General features: G+C 45.8%; 2 long non-coding RNA genes across 2 annotated transcripts; one reads left to right on the forward strand and one right to left on the reverse strand.

Moving 5' to 3' along the window:
* The first annotated feature begins 212 nt into the window (after nucleotides 1-212).
* On the forward strand, nucleotides 213-4,912 carry LOC141983750 (uncharacterized). Its single transcript, XR_012638492.1, has 3 exons — nucleotides 213-332; nucleotides 4,538-4,590; nucleotides 4,701-4,912. It is a non-coding gene; the product is annotated as an uncharacterized LOC141983750 (long non-coding RNA).
* Nucleotides 4,913-22,921: 18,009 nt separating this feature from the next.
* Nucleotides 22,922-24,922, reverse strand: LOC141983751 (uncharacterized). Its single transcript, XR_012638493.1, has 2 exons — nucleotides 24,621-24,922; nucleotides 22,922-23,091 (listed from the first exon to the last, which is right to left on the reverse strand). It is a non-coding gene; the product is annotated as an uncharacterized LOC141983751 (long non-coding RNA).

Below are 24,922 nucleotides of genomic sequence, written 5' to 3' on the forward strand. Positions count from 1 at the left end.
TTAATTGCAGGGCAGACGTCTGCGCTCAGCCTGAGCTGTGGGATCTTCCCGCCTTGCAGGGTCCTAGAGCCGGGCTCCAGCCCAAGCCAGAGCATCTTATACCACAATTAAACAGCCCCTTAGCCTGAGCCCCATGTGCCTGAGTCAGCTGGCCTGGGCCAGCCACGGGGGTCTAAGTGCAGTGCAGACATTCCCTAAGCGCTCAGGGGAGGTGAAGGGCTCCCATTGTGCGCAGCTGTGCAGTGTAGGAGAGGCTCCTTGCAGCTATACAGGAACGCACACAATCAGATAAACTGCGCCCACCAGATCTGCCCCCATGGCCCTTTGGACAGGTGAGACCTGCTTTGACAACTCCATGCAAACATGGGGGTGTGAAATTTGTACACGGGCCACTCGTCAAACGCAGCTGTGAGTGCTCCAGGCAAATCCTGATTTTCTAAAGGTCAGTAGCTGTTCCTGTTGATGTCATTTGGGATGCGGTTCGTTAAATCCAAGGAATCCCTGCCTGTGGTCTTACATTAGGCCATGGCCCCTGTTATTAACCATACAGAAGTCAGGGTTTCTCAAGGATACTGTGCAATGAGCCGTAGGCCCTACATGCGACTCACAGGGTTCTGCGTAGACCTTTGGGCTGGCCATGCATGAGCTCTCGGTTGCCATGGTAACAGGGCTTGGCTCCAAAGGGGCTTCAGTCGGGGGCCTTAAGAGTTTAGTTAACTTCAGTTTCTCAGCAACTGAAAGTCAGATAGAGCATAAAATCCACCAGCACCTCTCTGTACCAGAGTCTCCGGCCCTCCCCAGAAATCATGGAATCATAGAATACCAGGTTGGAAGGGACTTCAGGAGGTCATCTAGTCCAACCCCCAATCAACAGCTCAGTGGCTTCCCTCTCATTTGAACCAGTGTTTTGGGCTTGTCTGTAGCACCGATGCGGCTGTGCCAGGGGGCTGGTAATAACACAGCTGCCCCCCCAGCCATGATTAGAACACAGCTCCACCTTGCAGTGTAGACAAGACGTAACTGTGTTCTCCAGTGCGACAGCCTTGGCCAGAGCAGAGCAGCAAAGTTGATGGGAAGGAGGAGCTGAGAGGGGAGCAACTGGATAAGGAAGCTTGGGAGGGAGGCGAAGAGCAGTCTCACACTATGGTGGCCACGGATATCTTGTAGGTGCTTATACCCCTCCCGCCCCAACAAGCTATAAAGGAGGAAAGAATAATGACTGGAACATGAGCAACTATACAATAGGGACCATCCTGTTCCATCAGGGTGGGGCAGATGACCTGGTAGGTCTTTTCCGTCTCTATCATCTAGGAGATAGCAGGGTCAGCTGATTAGCACATAATACAAAGGTTCTGTCTCCCGTGCCAAAGGAGGTGTGTTTTCCCAGTAAGATAGTTAACATGAGTTAGCGATTGTGCTATAGGGCCTAGTGGAGACAAGCCTCTGCCGTTTTTACCTCATTGTAGCTAGTCCAAGGTAAACACCAGGGGGGTGGATACAGTGTTGTCTTGACTGGCTACAGTGAGGTAAAAGCTACCTGTGCCTTGTCGCTACTAGGATTTCATAGTGAGCGAGCTCTTCTGAGTTACTGATCTCGGTGTCGAAACACATCCTGTTTGGCTGGGAAGATATAGCCAAAGAATCTCTGACCCCAACTCAGCCACTGCCTCTCTATGGATACACAGCATCAGGCTGTATCAGACACAAACACGCCCAGTGGGTTGGCCCCAGTTCAGGTTCTGTAATCTATAGAACCACTCACTGGCAATTCATCCTGTGGATAGCAACATACAGCCTTGTAGCCATGATGCTGACAACAGCGGGGGTTAGCATAACCCGCCTGCTTCCCAAAGGTCTAGAAATACTTCTTTACCAAGAAATATACCAAACCTCAGCATTGCCCGACCATCCCAGAGCTCTGTAAATATAGAGAGCATCTGATTTCAGCAGCAAAAAATCTGTGTTGGCGCCTACTATCTCCAGTGATGCTAGGTCAGGTTCCCTTTGTTTGATCCTTTGACCGCACTCCTGTCCCTGTTATTTCATTTGTTGTCCCCCGGAATCACTTGGCTTCCAGGTCCTGTGGATCCTCCCCTTAAGCTGGGGGTGGGGTGGGGGGTCCTTTAGCAGTGGACGGGCTTCCACCCGCCCACTTCCTGGATCCCAATAGGATCCCCAGTGATGCTAGGCTCAGCAGACCTGCAGTACGGAAGAGCCTTTATTGTCTCTTGGCTGTTCTCACCTTCTTTGTCCAGGCTGCTCCAGCTGATGGGGCGCTGCTTCAGCGTGCAGTTAATCTGTGTATGGAGACCAGCATTTTGCATGTGTGCAAATTTCCACCTATTTGTACCTATGAGACATGTACCTACCTTCTACAAAAAGAAGGGCTCAAATTCTTAGTACTTAAAACAGGTCATTAGCTCCCTTCCACTGCCCAGATTCCCCCAGCACCTTGCTCCTTCTCCAAATAATCCCCTACCCCTTACCATTGCCCAGAAAGCTCCCCCAGGGTATGAATGATTTGGAATTAAGGGGAGCGCCAGTCACTATTTACACATGGAGCAGTACCCTCCCTCCAGAACTCAGGATTTACTTTTAGTGGTAGGTTTTTCTGTCCATCCATGCCTGGACCGCATAGAGCCAGGAGTTCACACGTAGATTTTTAGAAACAAGTGTGACAATCCCAGATTCCAGATTCCAGACCAAATCCTGCAACCCTTGCTCGGGCCCCCCTTAGATTCAAATCTCTTCAGTGTAAATGGGCAGGATGCCTAAGTAAGGACTGCAGGGTGTGGCCCTTCTTCATCAACAATAAACCAAAGGGCACAGTGGTCCTGCCCTTGGAACTGGAAGCATTTCAGAGAATGCTACGATGGAGGTCCTGGGCTCTAATCTCTTATTTAGCAGCTAAAATTTGGCCTCCAGGACCTCTCTCCTATCTTTCCCTACGCCATTGGTACAGCAAGTACCACAACCACCGGCTCCTGCCCAGCACTGCACATAAGCCTATCTAGATGTCTCATGAGTGGATTGTTCCAAACAGGATCTATTTAATTATAGAGATCATAGGCACCGACTCTGGAACACCCATGGGGAAAATAGTGGGTACTCAGCACCCACTGGTAGACCTGCTGATCAGCTCCTCCCCCTCCCTCCCAGCGCCTCCCGCCTGCCAGTCAGCTGTTCAGCAGCGTGCAGGAGGCTCTGGGGGCAGAGGGAGGAGCGGGGGCAGGAAGAGGCAGGGGCAGGGGGCGGGGTGGGGTGGGAAGAAGCGGGGATGGTGGTTTGAGGGAAGGAGTGGAGTGGGAGCGGGGCCTTGGGCAGAGCGAGGGTCAAGCACGCCCTGGGAACTGAGGAAGTCGGCACCTATGGCGAGATGACATGGATTGGAACACTCTTGTTTATGGTGAATGTAAAACAGCGTTGTTTCCAGACTATATAGCAAGGACTAGAGGTTCAAGGTGGGTGAGATAATATCTTTTATTCGATCAACTTCTCTTGGTGAGAGAGACAATCTTTTGAGCCACACAGAGCTCTTCTTCAGGTCTGGGAAAGGTATTAAGCGTTTCAGCTAAATGCAAGTTTGACCAGCTACGTTAGCATAAGCAGTTAGCACATATTCTAAGAGACCATTCAAATTGAAGAAGCCAATTAACACCCCTGTAACACAGGACGAAAAGGGGGATTAGTGGGTTACAGGTTGTTGTTATAAACCATAAATCCAGTGTCTGTGTTAAGACCATGATTTTTAGTGTCTAGCAAAGCTATGAATATAAGCTCCCAGGCTTGGCTTTTTTGTGTAGGCTTCTTTTGAGGTTGTGGACTGATAGATCAGATATAGAGTGCTCAGTGATAGGTGATGTGGTGTTTTTGTCTTTTATCATTGTCCTGTGTGAGTTCATCTGAGAGCGTAGTGATTGTCTAGTTTCACCCACATAGGTATTGGGGCAGTTAGTACACTGGGATGAAGTACTAGAGGTGAGATATGAGGACTAGAGGTGAAATATTAGTGGTTCCCAATGCTTGTGAGTGAGCTTGAGTCTGGTTGCTGGACCATAGATGTTGGGTGCATTGCAGAGATGAATATGTGGTATATAAGGTGCAAGCATAGGTGCAGGAATGGTAGCTTGGTATGTGGCAGGATAGGCAGAGATGGGAATTCTCTTCTTGGTCTTTACTTTGGGTCATGACCTCTAGAGTGGTATGTTTGTTGATGAGCATTGTGTATACTGATGGGCATTGTGTATGTTTATTGAAGGGCATTTGATATAGGTGAGTGGCTTGGAGAACCTTTACTATGAATTTGTAGACCTTTGGATGTTGGTTTTATTTAAACCGTCTTGCCAAATCCATCATATCTTTAGACCACCCCATTAGTTAATTTTCAAATGTTGGAAGGGATGATTATATTTTCTAACTCCGATATTCACATTCAGCAGTTTGCTGTTGATAGTATAACATGTATAAGTGCAGTTAATGGCATTTTTGCTCTGGTAATTATTAATACAATTAAACTGTTTATGTGTTTAATTTTTAGTTGATTCCATTTGCAATATGGGAAGCTTGAGCAGCTGGGAAAGTAGCAGAAAGGTGAGTTATCTCAGTGCTTACGGAGGAGATCACAGTATGGTAAACATTAATTTCTTCCGCCCACCTTGCCCAGGCTCCCGGTCCCTCCTAATCTTCACCCTTTGCCCCAGTTTATAGCCTCCTTCACTGGAATGTTCCACACTCTTGCAACCACCTTCCCACCTCTTGTGGCTCTATCAGAGGGCTTGCTGTTTGGTTGTGCCAGACCCTTCCTCTTTCAAAAGGCTGAGGAATGATGTCTCCAGGATGTTCTCAGCCATTATTGGCAGCAGACAGAACCAGATTCACAGAAGACACCTGGCCTGGGATGTGAACATGAAGAAACCAGGAAGAAAAAACACTTTTGGTTTTTCTACTGAGGAAAATCCATTAAAAATTTCCCTAATTAAACAGCTTGTGTTTTTTCCTTCCAATCTCTTCCCATTATAACAATCTTAGATGTAGCAGTTCAGCAGGGGAAACATTTTTGGACAGAAGGGTGATGGGGTTTTTTTTAAGTGTGCAGTGTCCCTTTAAGACGCTTCTATCTGGGAGAAGCTAATCAGAGCCACAAACAAAATAGAGATTGACCCATTGGGAGGCTAGCAGCTGCCCTCTGCACTTGTCGGTAGAAGTTCAGCAAGACCCATTGTATATCTGGGTCTGTGTTCTCTCTTCCACGCATGGCAGACCATTGAAGTCAATGGGTCAGACCTTACACTCGTGTAAACTGGTGTAGATCTGGCCCCCAAAGGCCCTTGTTTCTTGCAGAGGAAGACAAAAACTTCGAGGCACATTCCAATATGAACTCTGGAGTGGGAGCAGCATTTCAATTTGCATAAGCAATTGTACATTGAAAAGTTGCTTTTAGAGCAATAGGAAAATTCCACAACTCTGGTTCTTAAAAAAACCCAAAGACCATAGAAAACTGGTTGTTTAAAACTGGGCCAAACCCGTACAAATCGTATGAAAAGTAAAACCATTTACACAGCAGTGTCCTGAGAGGGGACATGTAATGGGGCTGTGCACAGAAAAATTCCCGCTTGCAATTCAGACTCATGAATGCTGGTGACCTGCAGATCTCTCTTTAAGGAGTAGATTCTGATCTCTGATTCAAATTAGGAGGAACTTCCTTGAAGGGAATTACATTTGTGAGTTCTGAGCACCTCTGTAAATCCAATCACTTGCTTAGTTTCCTAAATGTGGATTTAGGTCTGGTCTACATGTAAAATTTAGATTGCCATGGCTACGTCGCTCAGGGGTGTGGAAAAATTCACATCCATGGGCACCATATCTATGTCGACCGAACCTGCTTTGTAATGCAGCCAGGTCAAGGGAAGATTGCATCCATTGACTGAGGTACCATTGCTCAGGGAGTTGGTTACCTATGGCAACGGAAACACCCTTCCATCACTGTAGGAACTGTCTACACTACAGCAGCATACCTGTAGCACCATAGCTGTGCCGCTGTAGCACCAGTCACGTAGACAAGCCCTTAAATGCCTAACTTTAGGCTCCTCAGTTTGAAAACTTTGGCCCAAATCCTCAAAGGTATTTAGACTCCTAGCTCTGATGGCCTAGTGACAGCATCTGTATCATAGCAACCATTTCACAACTCATTATCTCTTTGCTCACTTACCTATTCTCTGTGGCCCAGATCCACAAAGGTGTTGAGGCTCCTCATTTCCATTGTGTGGCTCGAGGCCTATGCCCCTATGTGGCCTTGTGTACCCTGTATTCTGCCATCCTGCAGCTGCTGAATGTGCCACAGAATCCATACCTTGCTTCAGAATCATGATCCAGAATCTAAGCTTTCCTTTAAAACCATATATTTCTAGGTCCTCAGAGTTCTGACTGATGGAGTCTTGTCTGCCTGTGTCAGTTTTAACCAGCCTGAACCCAGAGCTCTAAGAGGGGTCAATTGCATGAATGAGGTGGTGACTCAGGAACCCACAGATGACAAATTATTTGCCAAGATTGCTAACTATTTCACTGCCAATTATTTTAGTATAAACATCTACCTACGGTGTTTATCCCACAGTCCCTAACTGTCCCCGAAGACTCCTCAGAGCCCAGAAGATTCAGCTACCAAAAAAATCAGTTTCTCCCTGACAACTTTTATTCTGAGATCGCATGTTGTCAATATAAAAATCTATGGCACATCAATGGCTAATGAACTGTTAAATTGAACTTTGCCTTACTCTTTGTGGGGCTCCAAATCCTGATACAGAAACCCATGTCCCTAGATTTCTGATTCCTGACTGACACATTCATTCCCTCAAGGGTATCTAAGAACTATCACTTTTTAGAGTTCCTCTTTGCAATCTGAGGCTCTGTTCCAGGACAGGTCCCCAACTGCCTTGTGTCCTTCCAGCAATATGTGACAGCCACCATTTTGGCTGACGTGTGGGGGACCACCAAAGCTAACATACAACTTGAGCTAAGGGTTCTTAGCTGAGGTGGTAACAGACTTATATCCTCTGTGGATCAGGCATAGAGGGGGACTTGTAACATACAAACACCAATGGGTTACAAATTAATTTAGTGTTTTAATGTCTATTCCCCATGAGAAGCCATTTTTCCAGGTTAGAATATAAGAATGGCCATACCAGGTCAGACCAATGGTCCATCTAGCTCAGTGTCCTGTCTTCTGACAGTGGTCAGTACCAGATGTTTCAGAGGGAATGAACAGAACAGGGCAATTTATCAAGTGATCCATCCTCTGTTGTCCAGTCCCAGCTTCTGGGAGTCACAGATTTAGGGATAACCAGAGAATGGAGTTGTGTCTCTGACCATCTTGGTTAATAGCCATTGATAGACCTATCCATTGTCAAAGTCAGATTCAGGACTCACATAATTTGTCAGACCACTCTGTTTATTAGCAAAGCGCCTTGCTAATGCACCCAGATGTGAGCCCTTCTCTGAGGTTCAAGATAACTTATTTATACAGCTAAGCCAAAGCCAATTTAACATAAGAGACAAAAGAAAGCAGAAACTGACAAATATACATATATATCTTATTTGCATACTAACGTTTACCAATCTCCTAGCTCAGTAGGAGCTCTAAGTTAATTAGTTTGAGGACCCCTTGTCTCACACTCCTTAATCTTTCTCTTCCTGACAACTGTATTTCAACAAACCCTTCAAGTAGCATTTCTTTAATGAATTATAATTTCAATATAATTCATTCTTAATTCATTCTACTTTCACAATCCCTCCTTTTTGTCAAGCTACGCAATGACCAACAATGACTAGGTTCCACATATCAATCGTTCTTTATCTCTTTGTTCATCAGTGATATTTAAAATCATCAAATTAGCACTCTGGTTTGGGGCAGCTATCTGTGTAGCGTGCCTGACACAATTTTGGATACAACAGGAAAGTAACTGAAAACATACAAAAATTATTAGGATTCCAAACAGGAGAGTTAGGGCTCCCTGAAACAACCAGTTTCCTATGCCAGAGAAATTGAAAAGGTTACTTAGCCACTTCCATAAAGAACTTGGCTCTTCGTGGGGAAGATATGCGATTTGTTCTAAGTGGCTAGCACGATCTATTACCTCATTGGTGTTGTCTGGTATATACACACAGCAGTCTTTTCCAATGAGAGCGCAAGTCCCTCCTTTTGCCGCCAGCACTATGTCCAATGCGTGACGGTTTTGGAGGGCCATCTGTCGGATTGCCCCTGTTTCTTTGGCCAGGGCTCTTAAACTTTCTTCGGTTTCATTTGCCATTATTTCAACTACTGCTTGTAACCTTAGGAGCCTTTTTGCATGGTGTATTACTCCCCCTAATGGTATTAAGGAACTGCCAATGGCCTCTTCCCAGGTTAAGGGGCTTATGTTATTTACGTGCTGTTGGGCATCTGTTAAGTCCTTTCTTTTTCGCCTGAAATTGCGGAGGCGTTCTCGAAGGAAGGTTCCTAGCACTCTGAATTGTGGGAAGAGTCGGGCAGGATAACAGGTTCCTGACCAATTAGCTGTTAGTTCGGTATAAGCTCTGGTCCCACACACCCAGTGATGGCCTATTAAGGCCAGGAAGGGTCGGTTGCACCCATTTGTCATATAGGTGTTTGCAAAGGAGAAGTAGTATCCCCCAAAGGGTACAGGGTAATTCTCCTTACGAGGAGTGGTATTATTTGCATGACATTGAAAGATTGTATTGTTTTCACTAAGGTTACTGTAGGGGGAACATGAGATTGATTTCTCTGTTTGATCCCAGGTTGAGAAAAAATTCATATCTCCATACCCGGCCCGCCACTTTTTAGTTTTGTTTGAATAATCCCATGCACCATTGGCCACAATATGCTGAAGGCAACGGTTTTTCCCCTGACCCAGCCCTGTCCCATTACACCAATGACCTTTTCCCTCCACCACACTTATCCATTTAGTTGCATTTATTCCCACCGCTTCCCAAGTGTCATTGCTGATCCATATTTTGTTAAACGGATGAGGCCCTCCAGTGATGTCTGGGGACTTGAGTGGGATAGCCAGGACAGGAACACCAGTTTGAGAGTGGGCTGGGATGTGGCTGCAGACCCAGCAATTAGAAATATTAAGGGTCTGAGCTATCCACACCTGCTGCTGGATAAAATAATTGTCATTGTGGTCTCCCCAGACCGTAAGATACCAGCAGCCGAGGAACAGTGTCTGCTTCTGGCAACCCTTACGAGAGCGTAGATTATAAGGTATTGCAGACTGTTCCACTACGTCTTCTTCTGGAGTCAAAATTGACTCTGCGTTGTCCTGAGGTGATGATTGGTTCCCTGGAGAGGTGCCTTCTTACACTGTGAAGCATGTATCCACGCTGCGATACCAGATAGTTTAACAGCCGTCTGTGTAGTAAGCAGTAACTGATGAGGACCCTTCCACTTGGGCTCCAAGGTGTGCTTTCGATGATGGCGCCATACGTAGACCCAATCACCTGGCTTGAGGTTGTGGCAAGCATCGGAGGTGGGTTCCCTGGGCCAGGCGACTCGAACCTGTGAATGGAAGTGACTTACAGCTTGTATTAGTCCCTTGCAATACTGAAGGAGCGCACTGTGAGTCAAGTTCAAATCTGGAACAGGAGTAATAGTAGTCATAGCTCGCATAGGGCGTCCCATAACAATTTCAAAGGGACTTAATTTATGCCTTTGGGATGGCGTGGATCTCATGTCCATAAGGGCTAATGGTAAGGCTACTGGCCAGCTTAATCCTGTAGAGTCACAAATTTTAGCAAGCTTATTCTTAAGTACACCATTTTGTCTTTCAACTGCACCTGCACTCTGTGGGTGGTAGGGACAGTGCAACAGGTGTTTGATATGCAATATACGGTCCAGGTGTTGAACAAGTTGTCCAGTAAAATGTGTACCCCGATCACTGGACAGAGTAGCAGGAATTCCCTTGGCAGGCATAATATGATTTAACAAACATTTGGCAACAGACAGTGAGTCAGCCTTGCGACAAGGAAAGGCTTCAATCCAACCGGAGAATAAACATACCATAACCAATATAAATTCATATTGTTGACACTTAGGCATTTGTGCAAGAACGGTGCTTGAGGCAGGCCCCGGAACCCCTGGGCCACTTTTACAGGTTTACCAGTATTATGGCTTTGGCAAATGGTACAGGCTGCACAGTGGCGGGCTGCAAAAGAGCTAAAATGGGGGGGCCCACCATCCTGTCTTTGTTACAGCAGAGACCATCCCCTCCTTTCCGACATGCGAAACACCGTGTAGCAGGGCGGCCAGAGATGGGTAGAGTGAAAAGGGGGCTACAAAGGCACCAGTAGGCGAGCGCCAAAAGGAATCGGGATGTAGAGAGCAACCTTGGGCAACCCAGGATTCTTTCTCGGTTTCTGGGGCAGAGTCTTGGAGCAGGGTGAGGTCAGTGAGGGACCAGGAGGGTAAGAGGAGAGCGGAGAACAAGGGACTCAGACATTTCGACTAGGCACGCTGCAGCAGCCACAGCACGCAGGCAGGGGGGTAAGCCTTGGGCAACAGGGTCTAAAGTGGCAGAGAAATAAGCCAAACCCTGTTTGAGGGAAACAAAGGCAGAACTGGTCTCAGGGGGCCACGGCATGGGGTCAGGCACAGAGAATCGACTGAGTTCCTGGAGAGGTTTTGCAAGGGAGGCATATTGGGGAATCCATTGTCTGCAAAATCCAGCCATGCCTAAAAACTTCCGGACCTGGCGTGGGGAGCGGGGTCGGGGAAAGCTAAGGATAGCTTGGACGCGGGTAAGAGAAAGTGCACGGGAACCCTGGGAGAGGAGAAAGCCAAGGTATGTGACAGAAGCTTGACAGAGTTGTAGTTTAGAGTGAGAAGCTTTGTGACCCTTATTTGCTAGGGCAGTAAGGAGCAGTAAAGAGTCAGTTTCAGAGGCAGACAGTGAAGGAGAACAGAGGAGTAGAACATCTACATATTGGACTAGTGTGGACCTGGATGGGAAAACAAGGTCAGCAAGGTCTCGGGCTAATGCCTGGGAAAAATATGACGGGCTTTCAGTATACCCCTGGGGCAGTGTGGTCCATGTGTACTGTTGCCCCTTGTAAGAAAAAGGCAAACAGGAACTGGGAGTCAGGGTGAACCAGGACAGAAAAGAAAGCAGAGCACAAATCAACAACAGTAAAATGAGTTGCATCTGGTGGGATAGAAGCCAGAATCTTTGAGAGAGACAAGTTTTGATTCTGTCCACCTATGATTTGCCTCTTCCCACCACTGCATGAAACAATCAACCTCTCCTTTTGCCAGTTTAGTTTTAGATTGGCCGAGTTTGTCTTTTAGGACGTCTACTTGGTCTTTGTCCCAAGATCCTAACAGTGGCCACTGAATTTTGGAATTCTCCTGAGTTAGCCTTTTGCATTCCCATACACATCTTCCCCCCTCCCCCCAAGGTCAGCCTTTTGAAGCCATCCCCCACCCATGTCATGAGGTTTTCTGTTCATTAAAACACGACAATGCTAGCAACAAGACAAACACCACAGACAAACAACACAAAACAGAGATCCATGGTATTCTGAGTTATTCTTCTGCTGGCGCCAGCTTGCTTGTAGAGTCTAAAAACAAAAGAAACAATTTCCACCCCCCTGGTGGGGACAGATTATTGATTAATAATAATACCACTTTCTTTTAAAAAGAAAAAAGAAAAGGAGTACTTGTGGCACCTTAGAGACTAACCAGTTTATTTGAGCATGAGCTTTCGTGAGCTACAGCTCACTTCATCGGATGCATAGCATATCGTGGAAACTGCAGAAGACATTATATACACACAGAGACCATGAAACAAAACTTCCTCCCACCCCACTGTCCTGCTGCTAACAGCTTATCTAAAGTGATCATCAAGTGATCATCAAGGAAGGCCATTTCCAGCACAAATCAAGGTTTTCTCACTCTTCCCCCCCCCCCCCCACACACACACAGACACACATACAAACTCACTCTCCTGCTGGTAATAGCCCATCCCTCTTTGAAACCTCTCTTTATAATGCGCATGATAATCAAGGTGGGTCATTTCCAGCACTAATTCAGGTTTTCTCACCCCCCCCCCACACACACACCCCCTCCAAAAACCACACACACAAACTCACTCTCCTGCTGGCAATAGCTCATCTTACAATGTGCACAGCAATAATCCAAGTTTAACCAGAACGTCTTGGGGGGGGGGGGGTTTGTAGGAAAAAAACAAGGGGAGATAGGCTACCTTGCATAATGACTTAGCCACTCCCAGTCTCTATTCAAGCCCAAATTAATAGTATCCAATTTGCAAATGAATTCCAATTCAGCAGTTTCTCGCTGGAGTCTGGATTTGAAGTTTTTTTGCTGTAAGATAGTGACCCTCATGTCTGTGATTGCGTGACCAGAGAGATTGAAGTGTTCTCCGACTGGTTTATGAATGTTATAATTCTTAACATCTGATTTGTGTCCATTTATTCTTTTACGTAGAGACTGTCCAGTTTGACCAATGTACATGGCAGAGGGGCATTGCTGGCACATGATGGCATATATCACATTGGTGGATGTGCAGGTGAACGAGCCTCTGATAGTGTGGCTGATGTTGTTAGGCCCTGTGATGGTGTTCTCTGAATAGATATGTGGGCACAGTTGGCAACGGGCTTTGTTGCAAGGATAGGTTCCTGGGTTAGTGGTTCTGTTGTGTGGTATGTGGTTGTTGGTGAGTATTCGCTTCAGGTTGGGGGGCTGTCTGTAGGCAAGGACTGGCCTTTCTCCCAAGATTTGTGAGAGTGTTGGGTCATCCTTCAGGATAGGTTGTAGATCCTTAAGAATGCGTTGGAGGGGTTTTAGTTGGGGGCTGAAGGTGACGGCTAGTGGCGTTCTGTTATTTTCTTTGTTAGGCCTGTCCTGTAGTAGGTGACTTCTGGGAACTCTTCTGGCTCTATCAATCTGTTTCTTCACTTCCGCAGGTGGGTATTGTAGTTGTAAGAATGCTTGATAGAGATCTTGTAGGTGTTTGTCTCTGTCTGAGGGGTTGGAGCAAATGCGGTTGTATCGCAGAGCTTGGCTGTAGACGATGGATCGTGTGGTGTGGTCAGGGTGAAAGCTGGAGGCATGTAGGTAGGAATAGCGGTCAGTAGGTTTCCGGTATAGGGTGGTGTTGATGTGACCATCGTTTATTAGCACTGTAGTGTCCAGGAAGTGGATCTCATGTGTGGACTGGACCAGGCTGAGGTTGATGGTGGGATGGAAATTGTTGAAATCATGGTGGAATTCCTCAAGGGCTTCTTTTCCATGGGTCCAGATGATGAAGATGTCATCAATATAGCGCAAGTAAAGTAGGGGCGTTAGGGGACGAGAGCTGAGGAAGCGTTGTTCTAAATCAGCCATAAAAATGTTGGCATACTGTGGGGCCATGCGGGTACCCATAGCAGTGCCGCTGATCTGAAGGTATACATTGTCCCCAAATGTAAAATAGTTATGGGTAAGGACAAAGTCACAAAGTTCAGCCACCAGGTTAGCCGTGACATTATCGGGGATAGTGTTCTTGATGGCTTGTAGTCCATCTTTGTGTGGAATGTTGGTGTAGAGGGCTTCTACATCCATAGTGGCCAGGATGGTGTTATCAGGAAGATCACCAATGGATTGTAGTTTCCTCAGGAAGTCAGTGGTGTCTCGAAGGTAGCTGGGAGTGCTGGTAGCGTAGGGCCTGAGGAGTGAGTCTACATAGCCGGACAATCCTGCTGTCAGGGTGCCAATGCCTGAGATGATGGGGCGTCCAGGATTTCCAGGTTTATGGATCTTGGGTAGTAGATAGAATATCCCAGGTCGGGGTTCCAGGGGTGTGTCTGTGCGGATTTGATCTTGCGCTTTTTCAGGAAGTTTCTTGAGCAAATGCTGTAGATGCTTTTGGTAACTCTCAGTGGGATCAGAGGGTAATGGCTTGTAGAAAGTGGTGTTGGAGAGCTGCCGAGCAGCCTCTTGTTCATATTCCGACCTATTCATGATGACAACAGCACCTCCTTTGTCAGCCTTTTTGATTATGATGTCAGAGTTGTTTCTGAGGCTGTGGATGGCATTGTGTTCTGCACGGCTGAGGTTATGGGGCAAGTGATGCTGCTTTTCCACAATTTCAGCCCGTGCACGTCGGCGGAAGCACTCTATGTAGAAGTCCAGTCTGCTGTTTCGACCTTCAGGAGGAGTCCACCTAGAATCCTTCTTTTTGTAATGTTGGTAGGCAGGCCTCTGTGGATCATTATGTTGTTCAGAGGTATCTTGGAAATATTCCTTGAGTCGGAGACGTCGAAAATAGGATTCTAGGTCACCACAGAACTGTATCATGTTCGAGGGGGCGCTACCAGCACTCCCAGCTACCTTCGAGACACCACTGACTTCCTGAGGAAACTACAATCCATTGGTGATCTTCCTGATAACACCATCCTGGCCACTATGGATGTAGAAGCCCTCTACACCAACATTCCACACAAAGATGGACTACAAGCCATCAAGAACACTATCCCCGATAATGTCACGGCTAACCTGGTGGCTGAACTTTGTGACTTTGTCCTTACCCATAACTATTTTACATTTGGGGACAATGTATACCTTCAGATCAGCGGCACTGCTATGGGTACCCGCATGGCCCCACAGTATGCCAACATTTTTATGGCTGATTTAGAACAACGCTTCCTCAGCTCTCGTCCCCTAACGCCCCTACTTTACTTGCGCTATATTGATGACATCTTCATCATCTGGACCCATGGAAAAGAAGCCCTTGAGGAATTCCACCATGATTTCAACAATTTCCATCCCACCATCAACCTCAGCCTGGTCCAGTCCACACATGAGATCCACTTCCTGGACACTACAGTGCTAATAAACGATGGTCACATCAACACCACCCTATACCGGAAACCTACTGACCGCTATTCCTACCTACATGCCTCCAGCTTTCACCCTGACCACACCACACGATCCATCGTCTACAGCCAAGCTCTGCGATACAACCGCATTTGCTCCAACCCCTCAGACAGAGACAAACACCTACAAGATCTCTATCAAGCATTCTTACAACTACAATACCCACCTGCGGAAGTGAAGAAACAGATTGATAGAGCCAGAAGAGTTCCCAGAAGTCACCTACTACAGGACAGGCCTAACAAAGAAAATAACAGAACGCCACTAGCCGTCACCTTCAGCCCCCAACTAAAACCCCTCCAACGCATTCTTAAGGATCTACAACCTATCCTGAAGGATGACCCAACACTCTCACAAATCTTGGGAGAAAGGCCAGTCCTTGCCTACAGACAGCCCCCCAACCTGAAGCGAATACTCACCAACAACCACATACCACACAACAGAACCACTAACCCAGGAACCTATCCTTGCAACAAAGCCCGTTGCCAACTGTGCCCACATATCTATTCAGAGAACACCATCACAGGGCCTAACAACATCAGCCACACTATCAGAGGCTCGTTCACCTGCACATCCACCAATGTGATATATGCCATCATGTGCCAGCAATGCCCCTCTGCCATGTACATTGGTCAAACTGGACAGTCTCTACGTAAAAGAATAAATGGACACAAATCAGATGTTAAGAATTATAACATTCATAAACCAGTCGGAGAACACTTCAATCTCTCTGGTCACGCAATCACAGACATGAGGGTCGCTATCTTACAGCAAAAAAACTTCAAATCCAGACTCCAGCGAGAAACTGCTGAATTGGAATTCATTTGCAAATTGGATACTATTAATTTGGGCTTGAATAGAGACTGGGAGTGGCTAAGTCATTATGCAAGGTAGCCTATCTCCCCTTGTTTTTTTCCTACAAACCCCCCCCCCCCCCAAGACGTTCTGGTTAAACTTGGATTATTGCTGTGCACATTGTAAGATGAGCTATTGCCAGCAGGAGAGTGAGTTTGTGTGTGTGGTTTTTGGAGGGGGTGTGTGTGTGGGGGGGGTGAGAAAACCTGGATTAGTGCTGGAAATGACCCACCTTGATTATCATGCGCATTATAAAGAGAGGTTTCAAAGAGGGATGGGCTATTACCAGCAGGAGAGTGAGTTTGTATGTGTGTCTGTGTGTGTGTGGGGGGGGGGGGGGGGAAGAGTGAGAAAACCTTGATTTGTGCTGGAAATGGCCTTCCTTGATGATCACTTGATGATCACTTTAGATAAGCTGTTAGCAGCAGGACAGTGGGGTGGGAGGAAGTTTTGTTTCATGGTCTCTGTGTGTATATAATGTCTTCTGCAGTTTCCACGATATGCTATGCATCCGATGAAGTGAGCTGTAGCTCACGAAAGCTCATGCTCAAATAAACTGGTTAGTCTCTAAGGTGCCACAAGTACTCCTTTTCTTTTTTCTTTTTACGAATACAGACTAACAGGGCTGTTACTCTGAACACTTTCTTTTACAAATTCCATTGCTAATTGCAGGAAAAACAGAGGAATTGCCCCCACATTTTCCTGTTTTTGTTCTATATGCAGGCCAGGTTTCAATGGCTTTTATCTTTTAAGGGTTATGGGGAAATTATCCCACTGTTTAGTCATTAAATCCCTGAGTTTTCCTTCTTATACAGCAGACCAAGTTTATAATGTTTTTCCTGCTGTGTTAAGCTTTAAGTTTTATTTACAGGTAATAACTGAGAAGCATCGTTACCATACGACCTTAAAGGGTTTTTCCAAAAATCATACACACTATACGTTGTTACAGGGATACTTATTATCATTAAATTTATTAAAATTATCTTGTTATCCCATGCCTTTTATTTAGACAATTTGTTTGCTGACCAGGTGTGTCCTTTATCTGCAGCTCCTTTGTGCTGCTAGTTCTTTCCTTCCTTTATCATTTAGGTAATTTGCATTTTCACAGACACTTCCTGCTTTTGGATTTAAAGCCATCAGCAGCTCAGAGACTCTATCTTAAAAGGGACACAATCAACTTTCATCAGAGTTTTGATTACTTTTAACTTCTGCTTCCAAAACACACAGCAATCTGAAAAAGAAAACTCAACCCATTGTGGCTCCCTTTAGAGCCCTAATAGCATTTTAATTAAGTAGCATGGTATGTTTGCATTTCTTTTGCCCCTTCTACAATATACCCTGCACATGTTCTGGGGCAAATGCACATTCCTTCCATAGTTTAACTTCTATAACATTATCCAGATCCATTTTTATATAAGGTGTCACTATTTCTTTTTTTTGCTTACAGAGTTTTCATGTACCTTTATCAAAGTGACAGTCTGATTACTCAGAGCTGTTTTAAGACTCAGTGTTTCTAACATTGTTTTGTTTTGTTTTGTTTTGTGCACTTCACCCCTGCTGTTGCTTCATAAGGGCACTGTCTTTTTTTAATTTTTTTTTTACTACAATTCTCATCTGCTATTTTGTTACAAAAACAAACAAACAAAAAACAAACAAACAAAAAGAATCCAGATTTTTTTTTCTATTCTCCTGATTTTGACTGCCCTGCTGCAGCCACAACTTAAAAACATTTTAAATTTTGTAAAGCATTGAGTTACCTTTTAAGGGTTAAATGCCAAATCCCAAAGCCAAACAACACTAATTACCTGTGTCTAGCAAAAAGGTCTGTCAGTTTTGCAACTTTGAATAAAGAGTCAAATGGATTTTTAGTGGCATTATTTAAAACAAAATCAAAACCAACTGGTCCTTAGAACTTTACATATTTACACACACATAGACAGATACATACACATTTTCTTTCCCTTAACATCCCTTCCACACTGCTGTGGTTTTTTTTTTTTTTTTTACATCTTACATTCCCTTTATACATTTGAGGCAGTTAAGTTCCAGTAGAACACCCTTACATCCTTTAGTGATTTTGATTACATTACCCAATAGTCAAACAATTTTGATCAGATTCTCTCTCTGCCTGCTGCCTGCAGAAGTCCCTTATAGACCATTTCTGTGGGGAAAGGGCCCATTTTCCCTCAGAATAGCTGTAAAGGCTTCTGGAGACAGAAGCGTAGTGCTGGTAGTCGTCACTCTACCTGACCCCCTTACCCTAGACCATTTTTCCAGAAATTTACAGGAGTCCGGACTCTTCCTAAAATACATAAACTGAGCCGGCGTTCCTTTAGGGAACTGTCCTGACTAAGAAGTCTGGTTACCCATACAGGAGGACTTTACACACCAGTCACACAAGAAGGAAAGTCGGGTTCGTCAGAGCGATGCCCAGTGCAACACACAAAAGGAGGCCCACAGGCTACTGCCTCAATCGCCCTTGCTTTCACACCAAGGGTTTTACCCAAGGCACGGTGCGGCTGCGATTGTGCAGATTTCACTCACTCAGACCGTGGGGACAGGAACCCTTTGGTCAGCCGATCCCCAGACGGAGACGGCGCCCAGACTCAAACACACCACAGGGAGGACGGATAGACACAGAGACAAGACAGTCCTCAGTCCGGACAAAACACAGAAATAATTACCTGACCAGATTCCTGATGTCAGATCCCGGGATCCCTACCAGAACAGAGTGGGAACCAACATGTTCGATGGCGTAGACTTCACTGTGGTCATGTACCCTTCCGTTCTGGCGGAGGACTGCTCGGGCCAAATGCCCAGGTGCCAGCTTGCCATGGCCGTCCTAAGAACAGTCAGGAGTCACACGGCTCCAGTGAAGACGGTTGCCATCTCGGTGGAACCTCCAAATTGTCAAAGTCAGATTCAGGACTCACATAATTTGTCAGACCTCTCTGTTTATTAGCAAAGCGCCTTGCTAATGCACCCAGATGTGAGCCCCTCTCTGAGGCCCAAGATAACCTATTTATACAGCTAAGCCAAAGCCAATTTAACATAAGAGACAAAAGAAAGCAGAAACTGACAAATATACATACATATCTTATTTGCATACTAACATTTACCAATCTCCTAGCTCAGTAGGAGCTCTAAGTTAATTAGTTTGAGGACCCCTCGTCTCACACTCCTTAATGTTTCTCTTCCTGACAACTGTATTTCAACAAACCCTTCAAGTAGCATTTCTTTAATGAATTATAATTTCAATATAATTCATTCTTAATTCATTCTACTTTCACACCATGAACTTATCCAGCTCTTTTTTTAACCTAGTTGCACTTTTGGCCTTCACAACGTCCCCTGGCAACACAAGTGTGTGCTGTATGAAGAAGTACCTCCTTATGTTTGTTTCAAAGCTGCTGCCTATTAATTTCATTGGATGAAATGAATGTTCTTCTGTTACATGAAGGAATAAATAACACTTCCTTATACACTTTCTCCACCCCATTCATAATTTTATAGACCTCTATCATAGACCCCTCAGTCTTCTCTTTTCTAAGCTAAAAAGTCCCAGTCTTTCTGATCTCTCCTCATATGGAAGCTGTTTCATACCCTTAATAATTTTTTGTTTACTCTGTACTTCTTCCAATTCTAATATATTGTTTTTGAGATGGGGCAACCAGAACTGCATGCAGTATTGAAGGTGAAGGCATACTATGGATTTATATAGTGGTATTATATTTTCTGTCTTATTATCTACCCCTTTCCTAATAGTTCCTAATATTCTGTTACCTTTTTTGACTGCTGCTGCACACTGAGCACATGTTTTCAGAGAACTATCCATGATGACTCCAAGATCTCTTTGCATTTTTCAACATTGAATTTCATCTACCATTTTCTTGTCCTGTCACCCAGTTTAATGAGATCCTTTTATAACTCTTCACAGTCCGCTTGGGACTTAACTATCTTGTGTAATTTGTATCATCTGCAAACTTTGCCACCTCACCCTTTTTCCAGATCATTTTGAATATGTTGAATAGCACTGGTCCCGGTACAGATTCTCGTGGGGACCCCTCTATTTACCTCTCTCCACTGTGAAAACTGACCATTTCTTTCTACTCTTTGTTTCCTGTCTTTTAACCAGTTACTGATCCATGAGAGAGAGGTTTGTCAGTTGTATATGGCTAGAGCCTCATCGCCCCAAATCATCAGCAGGTTTTTTCCCCATAAGATTTCCCAGGAGAAAGGGGAAGAGAGAGAATTGGGGAAGGGACTGCAACCTTTCTATATCCTCTAAAAAACACAACTCTCTGTCTTGGACCCTGCTGATTCAAATAGCTTATTATTATTATTTGTATTACTCTAATGCCTAAGGGTATGTGTAAATTGCAAAGAAAAACACAGTGCTGAGCTGACTTGGGCTCATGGGGCTCAGGTTGTGGGGCTAGAAAATAGCAGTATATGTTCCCAGTCAAGCTGGAGCCTGGGTCCAAGACCCTACCCCATTGCTGGATTTCAGAGCCTGGGCTCCAGCCAGAGCAGGAATGTCTATACTGCTCTTTTTAGCACCAAAGCCAGAGTCCCACAAGTCAGAGTCAATTGACGCAAGTCTGAGACTTGGCAAGATGAGTTTTTCTTTGCAGTGTAGACATACCCTTTTAGCTAGACAGGCAATGTGTTTTGACAGCCAGGCCAAAGTAGCTGCTATTACATCACCTGGGATTCTTCCACAGAACATGAGCCAGAATTTCAGCTGGGGTACATCAGCTCCCTTTGATGCATGGAATGTAAAGGGGCAGCAGGAGGATCTTTTACTCTAGTCACTCTAGGACTGCAGCAGTCCAGAATCCAGATTCACATGCTCCCTAGGCAGAGCAGGTTGTGATAATGCTTCCTGCTCTGCCCCACTGGAAGGCACCTCATGTAAGTAGGGCATCTGTCCTACCATAGTAGGAGAAGTTCTCTATGTACACAATACCACAGATGACCCAAGTGTCAAAAGGATCTGAGTCCTCCTCCACACACACCCCAATTCACTTCACCCCGGTATCTGCCTGCCTTTTCTTTCCCTCCCAGTCTGTGTGAACAGGACTCGCATCACACAGGGAGGACTGAGTCCAGAAGTTCCTGGGTGTTTACCCCAGTCTCTCTAACTCTGGGCAGCAACAAGGATGCCCTTAGTCCAGGATATGCCTAATTTACTTGTAACCCTCTTAACCCATACTCACTGCAATTCACTTAAACATATATACAATTGATTTACACTAGAGCCATTTCTTGGGGATTAAAGAACACTTTGCAGTGTAAACACTGTGAGGGAATGGACTACATAAGGTTCAATGCAGCAGTCGGTAAAGTGCAATAAATTTTATAGTAAGAACTAATGTATGAGTCCAGTTTCTTGTTTCTGGACCTGGATGTGATGCTGTGACACGGCTGGTGTTGCACTCCCCCAGGGGTGGGTTAAGACTCTGTGGATGGAATCCTCTCTGCACCTGTGGTTATGGCCCTCCTGTCAGGTCACGTCCCCCTCTGGGTCTGACACTGGATTCCCTCGTGATCAGCCACGTCCCCTACTGGGTCTAGCACTTGATGACCTCTCGATCAGCCACATTCCCTCTGTGTCTGACACTTGATGCCCTCTCAACCTGCTACATCCCCCTCTGGGTCTGTCACTTGATGCCCTGTCTGGGCTTCCAACGCTTCTCCGGCCCCAGCTATTGTACCGCTGCCTCTCACCCAGGCCTCCCGTCCTCTGATCAGTGCTCGGCAGCCCCGTTCCCCATATGGTTTCTTCCCAACCTCCCCCTGTACTGCTTCACTCCCTGGGGCAGATAGGCTGTCCACTGGGGGAAGTGCTGGGCTGTACCACTCACCTGGGGGGCCGTGGCAGCTGGATGGGCCACTGGGACTGTGACACTGGCAGATAAGGTGCCAGCTGATGCCAAGGCTCCTAGGCCACAGCTGAACACTGACAAATGAATTGTGTGAAACCAGTCTGGCTCACCTGTGTGTTGGCATTGTTAAAAGAGATATTAGATTCAGACACATGTGGTCAGCACTTAGACTTTATGAAATGCTTGTAGGATGTTGCATGTATTAATCTTACTTAACCTCTGTGCCCCATGTCATATTAAGGGTTTACATTGTAAACTTCTCTAACTGTGTAACTCCCCAAGCAGGAAAGAAACATTCATTAATGGAAAGGCTGGCTTCCTGCCGAAGGGGTTAGGTTCTGCACACGAGAAGGCCCATTGAAACCAAATGAGCCCCTGTGAAACGTCAAAGACTTTGTTAATTGCTCCCCAACTTTTGTTGGTGAGAGGGACAAGCAGGGGCCTTGTATCTGGTATCATGAGATCAGTAAAGCTGGGTTCAGTATAGCTCTATGTATGTGAAATGCTGCACCGGCTGCTGAATGGCTCTGTCGATGTTTCTGGCACACAATCACATCTGGTTATGGGGAATACTTGAGAGACTGGCCTCATCAAAGGGAGGAGCACTACTTTCTGTACACCTTCTGGGGATCTGAGCCCCAGTGGTTTGGTTTGGTGTGAGCTTTTTTACTCCTCCTTTCTATGTGGTACAGTTTTTTATGCAAAGTGTAATGGGATTCCCCTCCCAGGTAGTTCAGCTGGGGTGTGGTGCCATCTGTAGCCAGCTCTAGGGCAGACTGGGACCTCCGTGGGAGCTCACTAATGGACGGTTGGGTTTCAATTGCCGCATGCAGCACAGCTGTAGCTGTGTCAGTCCCAAGATACCAGAGAGACAAGGAGAGCGAGGTAAGATCTTTTATTGGACCAACTTCGGTGGGTGAGAGAGACGAGCTTGGAAATTTGTCTCTCTCACCCACAGAAGTTGGTCCAATAAAAGATATTACCTCACCCACCTTGTTGGATTTCAAGGCCGATGCATTCCAATTACCCTGGTGCTGCAGTTTCTTTGTAAGTTGGAGTCATTATATTGGTGGGGGTTGGGTGTTTTTTAATTACACAGCAAGCACCAGTTTCTGGAGCGGTTATTGCGACCCCACGGCTGTGACACTTTTGGTAGCTGATACTTCCACCTTCACAAACACATTCTTCCTCCCACTCCTCTTCCCCCGCTCGCAGCCTCCCACCCCACATGTGTAAAATGAATTCTCACAAACCACAGTTGGATTTCACAACAGCTTATTTTTATTGAAGGGAGACATTTCCTCTTGAGGCTGCTGCTCACTCATGCCTTGTGGATTTCTGCAGATCAGGGGGCTGTTGGCCGTTTGCAGCAGTTGATCTTTCCATTGATGCAGGTTCCAACGAGTGTGGTGGAGATGGGGCAGTCCCCTGCGTGGCAGAAGCCAAAGTTACTTCTACAGTTGATATTATCCAGGAAATCAGCATTCCCTGAGCAAAGAGTTAGAATCGTTTAGAGTCTGAACTTTTATTCATAAATAGAGGGAAACCATGAGCAGAAATTATTATATATAGATCCGTAAATTGTGAGGCCAGAAGGGACCATTATGATCATCTCGTCCACTGTTTCTTGACCTTTTTGATACCAAGGAGTGGCTTGCTAGCTTCCTAAACTGTTTCAGGGAGATCTTACCGACTGGTGCTGGTCCACGGACCGTTCATTGAGAAACATTGATCTAGTCTGACTTCCTGTATAACACAGGCCAGAGAATTTCACCCAGGGATTCCTGCATCAAGCCCATAACTTCTAGTTGAGCTAGGGCACATCTTTTAGAAAATCCTTAAATAAGCCCCCCCAAAACAGGATTAGATGTATCATTATCAGAGGTTGACCCCAAGATTTCCAGCCCGAGTGTGATCTTCCATAGCTTAAGCTAACATACAAAACCTCTTAGCTCCACGGGCCCTGAAGGTTCCTATATCATTATTTTCAGTGCATCTGATGCCTGTTGTAAAAGTCCAGTCACAGAATGTGACTATTGAAGAAAGCATTATAACTATGTGCAAATTCAGATGCAGTCTCCACAGTCAGGAGAGACAAAAGGATTCCAACAGCTGTGCAGGTTACCTGGTTGAAGAGTCAGGTGCTGCACCTTTGAACCTGCCTTTCTTGCCCTAGAACACCCCCCCACACCTTTAGACTGTGAGCTCTTTGGGGCAGAGACTATCTGCTTCTCTGTGTTTGTACAGCCCCTGGAAAAATGGGGCCCCAGTTTTGGTTGGTCCTTCAGCATTACCAGTAATTAGCATAATTGCACTCCCCTTTTACACTAGTGCAATTTGAATGATTTCAGCAGAGTTACTCTTGATTGACGCCAGTGTGAGAAGAGAATCAGACCCACCACATCTATGCCTGGGAATGTGGAGATGAAGATGAGCTAAGGCCTGATTCTCCACTACACTTTGCACTGCTTTGCACGGGTGCAAATGATAACACACAGTGCAGGGTAATGGCGAATCCAGCTCAATGGTTGATTTTGATCTGTGGAAGCCTTTTGTAGGTTAGCTCGGGATGGTCAGTGTAACTGGTCATTCATCATCCTGACAGCTGGAATAGTCTTGCTAGGGTCTTGTCTAGCTTAGGGAAATTTGCACTGTTGGAACTACACTAATGCAAGCCCCTAATGAAGATATGCTGCCCCTGGGTAAAGAGTTGCACTCGTGTTACTTACAGAGTGATTTATATGAATAGAGTTTGACACCCACTTTGGATGGGGTGACTGCCCAAGGTTCAAGGCAGAGGAAAAACAGGACAATTGTCCTATCTATTGCACCAGCCTGACTGCAGATTGAGAATCAGGAAATGATCCTGCATTAGCTCATTATTTTAGCATCCTCATCCTCTCATACAAATATCTCATTTTATTTATCCTCCCTATAATTACTTGGATCCATCTCACCTGGAGCACCCTGGAAGAGGAAGAAGAGAACAGCAAAGAGCAAATAAAGGATCCTCATGGCTGAAGGTCTGCGGGGGTCTGTCCGTCACTGCCGAGGCAAGACTCTGTGGGAGATGGAGGTGAAGGTCCCTTTGGGATGGAGAGCCCCTGTATTTATAAGGGTTTGGGGATTGTGGAATGCAGAGGTTTTGGAATCTGGTCAATAATTAAGCCTTTTATAGTGTGGTTACCTTTGCTATGGCTGATCGGTTACCTCAGTTATTGGTGAACTTAGTCAAGTGTGTCCCTTATCCTGCAATCTG

The sequence above is a fragment of the Natator depressus genome, chromosome 3, assembly GCF_965152275.1.
Source record: "Natator depressus isolate rNatDep1 chromosome 3, rNatDep2.hap1, whole genome shotgun sequence".
Taxonomy (NCBI): Eukaryota; Metazoa; Chordata; order Testudines; family Cheloniidae; genus Natator; species Natator depressus.